The following is a 7909-nucleotide window of genomic DNA, read 5'->3' as shown; positions in this document are numbered from 1 at the left end:
TGGATAATTTTTCGCAAAGTTGCATCACTTTGAAGATTGCCTAAAAATCGGTCAAAAATTTTGTTTCGTTTTTTTTTTGCGCCAGTGTAGGTTATAAACAGGATGCGCAGTACGGCGCGCGGCATACGCTTTTTCAAAGGACTTCGAGTGAACGCAGGACATTCGGAGGGTCCATATTTCGACTCGGATGTTTTGTAATAACTTTGCATTATTTTTTTTGTTAATTTATTTTATTTATAATTATAAAATTTAATTCTAACTAAATTAATATATGTACAGCGATACTTGGGTCTATTTTAATTTTCACTTTTGGGCACCTGATCACTAATTTTCTTTTAATGTTAAACGTGAGTAAACAGATTGATATTTAATGTATCTAACTGCACAGTTATTATAAAAATGTTAATTAAATTTGTGTGAACTTGCAGTTGCTAGGATATAACATCCAGTTGAATTTATTAAACAATCTGACAACATTGTATGTTTTCACCACCTTCTATATTAGCCTGAATTTGGACATTTTCATCACAACATTGATAACACTAATTGGGTATGTATCATGCACAATTACTTTATACTAGTTTAATTGAAACAATATTATGACTTAATTGAAACAACATTATAAATGTTTTTTTTCTTCCATTTTTTTACAGAAACCCTTATTTGTATAGTCCAGTTATACGTTTTGTCAGCGTGTTAGCATTATTTATTTTTTTTGCATCAATTTGATTCGTTTTATTGCTATAGTAGATTATGGTTTTATTGTTATGTTAAATTTCGATTACCTCTGAAATTAAATAAATGTACGAAATTAAATCTATGATGATCAAAGTTCTATCAAAGCGTACAAATGGTATAATATTTATATTTATAAAAAAGTAAATAAATCATATGTAAATCATTCGTGACTTGAAAATAAAATAAATTTATATATTTCTTTACGTACGATTGCACACATGATATTATTTCGCTCATACACATGATATTATTGCACACATAAGCTAAAGAAACAATATTAACACATTGCACACATAATATTAAAACATTCATACACGTACATTGCACCATGATATTATTACGCTTAGCAGCGCGAGAACTTCAGGATCTCGTCAAAGCTATCTCGATAACGTTGCTGAAACTGAAGCGAAATCTGATGTTTCATCTCTAAAAATACGTTTAATACGTATTTCTTATTTTATGTATAGAGGATACAATGATGAAAGTGCAATGAAAGATAAGCGGAAAGTTGGCGCTAGACAGAAGGAAACAGGGAAATGCATTTATGCATATGCAGAGAGAAGTCTGATTGAGGAAATCGCCATTAGGATTACCATTTTTGCTTTTTGTTAATGCTAGTCAAATATTGGTCGCGCGAAAAAGGCCGCAGTGGTCGCTTTTAGGTTTCTCTCTGTTTTATATATATATATATATATATATATATATATATATATATATTTGTAGATATTGGGTCTGTTTTTCTCAGCTACACTGTTGAACTAGTGCAATAAGTTAGAATGGGAAAACATATATGTTTTTCACTCTAATTTATTGCACCAGTTCAACAGTGCAGCTGAAAAAAACAGACCCATTTCTTTGGTCTGTAAACCAAAACCTTTTTTTCAATCACATTTTTTTAATTACGTATAAATCACAGTTAAAAATAAAAAAAGTTAAGAATATACTACTTTAAAACAGAAAGATAAAAACAATTAAGCAGATGTCAGACTTATAAACTAAATTGCACAACTCTTACAGGTTGACTATCTTAAATATTTAAAAAATTTATTAAATATTGAGAAACGCCGAGATTAAAACCTCTTGCATAATGTCAGGTAACAAACAATAAAAACATAAAATAATCCTGGCGGAAAAATATTTACAAGAAACAACGCTAATTCCACAAGAAATTATTACTTCTTATACTAAAGTGCAAAAATTGGAACACTCGTAGATATTCATAGAACATTTACGTGCAAATATACGATAACTACACTTTTTAATTACATAATAAGTTGTAATTTATTGTAGATTTTTTAATACAATTATAACTTCTAACATTTTTTTAGAACTAGATAGTAATTAATCGTAGTTTTTAATAAAAACACGTGTTCAAATAAAGCAACGGATTTCTACAATATTTTGTGAATATCTATAATAGTGTTCCAATTCTCACACTTTAGCATAATAAGTAATAATAACGCATAATTTGTTGTAGTTTTGCGTAATTTTTTTCGTAATAGATTCATCCTGTTATTAATCGCCCTGCCCTGGCGGAACAATTTTCTACAAAATTCTAAAAAACTACAAAAATTTACAAGTGTTCCAATTCTAGCATTTTTCTAAAAACTACAAAAAAATGCTAGAATTAGAACACTTTTGTAAATTTTTGTAGTTTTTTAGAAATTTGTAGAAATTTTTTTCGCCAGGGCGCTCTAAAACAAGGATAAAAAAACAGATGTTACACTTATACAATACGCAACTCTTACAAACTATCTTAAGGCGAGGTCCTATGGTAAGCTATCTGCTATGCGACGAATGGCAAGCAACGAATTATGCTCGCCAAGCCATGGCTCATCGCCAAGGTTTGACGTGCCGTGGGATCCCGCCTTTAAACATTAGAGAAATCACAATATTTATTATTTATTTGCCGAAGTTTAATGTGTCATCAATCCGAGCCTTAGGAGAATATTTTAAATTATGTTGGCACTTTGGTCAATTCTAGTTTTCTTAAGCTCAGTTTCACAACTTACTTTAACCGGAGTTAAACTATCTGTCTTTTTAAGTAAGTTTTTTCAAAAAGAGACAAATAGTTAAACTCCGGTTAAAATAAGTTGTGAAACTGAACATTCCCAGATAGCCAAATAAAGGCAACGTGTTGTTATTTTGCTGTCACTTATTCCCTATTAATTTTATCAAACTAAAGCCAAGGTGTTTCCTCAAACTGTCTGTCGTTCTGACATCATGTAAAATTCTACATTAGAATTCAACAAACTGACGGTAAGTTGTCAACATGCATGCACAATTGCTGTCAATGTGACAAGTTTATTATTCCTCAATGCATGCACTTATAATTTTATAAACTCATGAAGGTTATTTGCTCTCCTGATGTTAACTTCGTTCCACATTAAATTATAATGACAGCAAATTGTGGGCAAGTTCACAACATACATGCAGTGCATTAATTTGCTCGATATGCTTAATCTCGCTTGGCTGGGTTAGACTCAATTTTTCATTCCCCAGTTAAGGCTTAACCTTGAAACCGCCTAGAGGGGACGCCCAAGCCGAACCGACGCCAACAACAACTGCAGGCGCAGCGCAGATCGTGAGTGCAGTTCCCGCGTTCGCAGTGACACCGGGAAAGGAGTGGAGCGGCCTCAGAGCGACTAGCGTCAGGCTCCAGCGGATGCAGGGGGAAAAACCTTACGCCGAGAGACCAGACGAATGGGAACAAGCTACATAGAGCTAAGAGATTATTTCTCAAAGTATTTTTTTTTAGTTTATTTTTTTTTGTATTCATTAGTTTTAATATTCTATCTTGCTTAACTTTTCGTTATTATAGTATAAGTTCATGTTTTTCATTTAATATATAATTTTAGTGTTTTGTTGTCGATACGTGAATTGCGTACGAATTTAGAGGTTAAGTGTAAAGCATGTTTTTTGTTCAACAGAAATCGCGGTGTAAAGATAAGATCGCGACAGATTATTCTTGCCTGTTACACACAAGGCTTTGTAAAGGAAAGTCACTAGACGATAGACTTTGGCGTTATACATAATCATCATAAAGCGCATAAAATTAGTGAGTTAGCGCGACTCACGCAAACAAGTCGAATTTTGTTTATTGTGCGAATCGAGCTACGAGTGCTCGCGTTGATTTATTCTTTTCTTATTATTTACAAGTAATGCGCGAACTGCAGAAAGAATTGCAGAAATACTATTTTTTGTTGTTTATTGTCATAAAGTTTATTTTGAATATTACGTTTCTTATTTCTTATGCTTTTTGCATGTATTTTATAGTAACCTAGTATAAACATAGCATATAAGGTAGTTTTAAGTGATAAAACAGCTCCTGCGTGAAAACAGAAAAAGTGCAGGCGGTGGCACCGAAAAGTGCACCTGTATTTGAGAGGCGGCGTGCTTTTAAACATATGGCATATATCGATACGCATCCTCAGATGCTCTGAATACACTTTGTGTGAAAATCGGACAGCAGATGTGGCAAGCGCCACAGTCAAAGATGGAATAACCTCATTGGTCCGCGAGTAAGGAGTGGGGAGCTTCAGCAGCGGCACTGCCACTCGTGCCAGGATTGGCGGAGACGACCTGGAGGGGACATCTCACCATCCGCTACACACCACAGCACGCTATTGGCCGAGATGTCGGGGGAATGAAAACCTGAGCGCTGATTGGTCGAGCGTTACTGGAGGGGCACGCCGGTATAAATCGGGACGCAGCGGCATCCCTCCAGCTTGTTGGAGCCCGAGATCGTCACGGGTAACATCCCGCGTAGTTTTAACTCGCGAAAAAAGATTAGCTTAGTGCAATCAGACAAGTTCCGCGGAAGCGCAACCGCGTTAACAATAGAGTCACGACCGTTCGCCGAATGCGAGTAGGCGACGGGGAACTAGGATATACAAAGCCTAGCACCGAACGAATAAAACGCGCTCATAACGAAACGTTTGTGAAAAAGCGACGCGTTCGGGCGAGTGTTCATAGCGCGACAGCGCATAAGTAAGTTGCGAAACGAATGTGATAAGGCGACGCGTACGGGAGTGCTGTTAATAGGATAAGTGTTACGTTTTAATAAATAATTTATTTTTGTGAATATAAAACCAAATACACAGTGTAGTGAATACTTACCTGTTTCTTACCTGCATGAGATCCTACGACGAATCCGAGGGGTTCCTGAAAATAAAGTCCTGAATATTAAACATCCGGGGTATCCTGTTCATGCGAAAAGTATATACCAACGTACCTGAGCACATCCTTGGAGGGACGAGGCGATCCGGAGAGTCAGCGGCGATCCGACGGCAAAAGCAGCATTTCCTGAAACAAAGAAAAATAAAGATTATTCGAACCAATAGCAAAGTAGATACGCTCGTGAAAGCGTAGAGTGCTAAAATTAACATTTGGTGAAAGTGTTGTGCTGAGTTATTATACCAGCGCATATATTATTTATCCGACGGCAAACGACAGGCGGTTAACGCAGCGAGCGACGGACGGAGATTCCTTGCTTCTTGGTGGTAAAAGGAGCTGGCGATCAATAGGACGTGGACGAGAGTCTTCTAAAGGTTTGTTTTCTTGATTTTCCGAAGCGAATTTGTTACCCAACGAGGTGATGATCGGTTACAACCTAAGGTTTAAAATTATTTCTTTCTTTATCTTACCAAGAGATACGATAAAGATAGAAATAATTTCAAATCTTAGGTTAAGCTTTAACCGGAGAATGAAAAATAGAGCTTTAATCTTTTTATTCGTATCAATACCTATAGATAGAAGACAGGACCCAGTCTTATTCTTTTAATATTCTATCTAAAAATGTTTTAATCTTTTACTGTTTAATCACTGGGAGCAAACCCGCCACCTCAGCTATGCCGGAGCTAGAGTCCGTCATTCTAGCGATCCCGACATAATATTTATTATATTTTTTTAAATCTAAGTACGATTTTTTATTCGATCAGTAGTGTGCTGCAACCACCTTTTAATAATCATTTCAACCTCATTCTTAGGGACGTTTTTTATTTTTGATATAGTTTCTGCAACACATAACATTTTATTTATATAATTTGGCAGAGTCAAATCCTCCAATCATTTTTATTTCGCGAATCTGTTAACATAAAAAAATATATATCATTCTTATTCACAATGCATTTAAAGAAGGTAATTAAAAAAAATATGGTTAATAATCTGCTTACATATGATTTTTGTACTTCTAAAAACTTGAGATTTTGTTCAAATTCTTCAAAATCTTGGACAGTTTTTAAAGGTAAGTTTGGCAAAAGACTCTCCTTTTCATTTATCATTTCAGATATTCCTTTACTATTTTTCGTTATATTAATAAGGTGATTTAACTTCGTGTTTATCAATTTATAATACTTTAGAAATCGCTCTTCGGTCAGTGAGATTCAAAGTCAGTGACATTATAAAAAAATTATTAAAGTGATTTTCTATTGTTAATTTGTCTTAAATTTTTTCGAACAATTCAGTTATTCAGTACAATTGTTCAGTAACAAATAATAACTTACTACATCTATAGCTGCGATTTTTCACTTCCACTTGATATGTCGGGTTAACATTTTCATTAGCATTTGTGGCTACAAAAATATAAATTTTTTTTAATTTAAAAATCAAACTAAGAATCAAATCACAACTTTAATTAATAGCTTAACTTATTCTGTATGTGCTTTAAATAAAATAATATTCACAATTTTTAATATAATTCATAAATGACACTTTAAATAAACTTATTCTTTAATTTTAGAAACTTTAGAATACTATTAATGTGTAGAATAATTTTAAACAATTTGTCCTTCAAAAGGTATATTCTTGATTGTATTCTTAAACAATTTTTTTTAACACAATTTAAAATCTAGTTTTTAACACAAATAATAAAACTAATTCTACGTCCAACTAGATTTTTGTGCCTAATATTTGCGTTAAAATTTATTTTAAACAATACACAAAATAATATCAAAAATATAATCTTAAGTAAGAATGAAACAATATACATGATATTAAAATTTAATAATTGTGGTAGTGTTCTAACTTATCCTATATGAAAATCCAAAGACTAAAACTCAATCTACATAAACTTAAAATCTATTGCATAATAATTATACAGCCAAGCACACTTGTGCAACCAAAATGTCGAATTGTATATAGTTGTCACAATTAATGTCATTTTTATAATGTTTTTTAATTTTTTATAAAGTTTGTAAAACTTTGTAGTTACGAGTTAAAAAAATGCTTTATTTTTAAGACAATCACATTTTGTCATTTTATGCTTAAAAAAACTGGGCTGACCGTACAATTGTTATTCAAATTAAATTCAAGAAACAAATTGATGGAATAAATTAAATAATAAACCGTAATAAAATAAAAACACATATGTAAAGAATTAACGTATGTAAAGATTTTTAAACTTACATGTTATACTTTTAATGCTAGGCTGTTTTGAAGGTTTTGATTTCAAACATGCAAGTAAAGATCCAGGCAAAGGTTCTTTATTAAAATTGGCTTTCGGAAGTTTAGCTTTATATTTTTAAAAATCCAAATCAAATGATTTTATAAATCGTAATGAAATAAAATAAAAAAGCAAATAACAAATTAACGCATGTCAAAATTTTTAAAGTAAACTTACATGTTATATTTTCAATGTTGTGTTGTTTTAAAGATCTTGATTTTGAAGATGTAGATAAATTACCGTTAGAAAGTTCTGCTTCCGATAGTGCACCTTTATTTGTTGATGTTTTGTATTTTTAATTTAGTAAGGACTGTATTTCGTTGCTTACCCAAGTGAATTGCTAGTAGGAATAATAATAAGAGGTAAGGTCATGCGAAAGAAGGCCACGTGGAATTTCATTTAAATTAATCTCAATACTTATTTCATCATAAATAGATCAAGCCAAGGTTAATAACATAAATTAATTCATAACGAGAGAATTCAGATTAAAAAACATTAAGATTCACTTAGTAATTAATGCCAAGTAAGATAACATTTACTGATAATAAAACATAACAACAAAAAGGAAAAGCTAAAGTAATTGGCTGAAAGAGCTCCGTGGTTAAAATCTATAAAATTAAAGGAAACAAAACCAAAAAAAAAGAAAGAGAGAACTATCTAACTATCGGCTTCTCAAAATATTAATTATAGCTTATTTTACTCGTGTAACGAACCTCCCGTCCACCGGCA

General features: G+C 32.5%; 1 long non-coding RNA gene across 1 annotated transcript; it reads left to right on the top strand.

Moving 5' to 3' along the window:
• Nucleotides 1-319: 319 nt before the first annotated feature.
• LOC118645298 lies at nt 320-7288 on the top strand. Its single transcript, XR_004963050.1, has 2 exons — nt 320-550; nt 3241-7288. It is a non-coding gene; the product is annotated as an uncharacterized LOC118645298 (long non-coding RNA).
• The last annotated feature ends 621 nt before the right edge of the window (nt 7289-7909 follow it).

The sequence above is a fragment of the Monomorium pharaonis genome, chromosome 4 (assembly GCF_013373865.1).
Source record: "Monomorium pharaonis isolate MP-MQ-018 chromosome 4, ASM1337386v2, whole genome shotgun sequence".
NCBI classification, from domain to species: Eukaryota; Metazoa; Arthropoda; class Insecta; order Hymenoptera; family Formicidae; genus Monomorium; species Monomorium pharaonis.
This window is presented reverse-complemented; position numbering and strand designations above follow the sequence as displayed.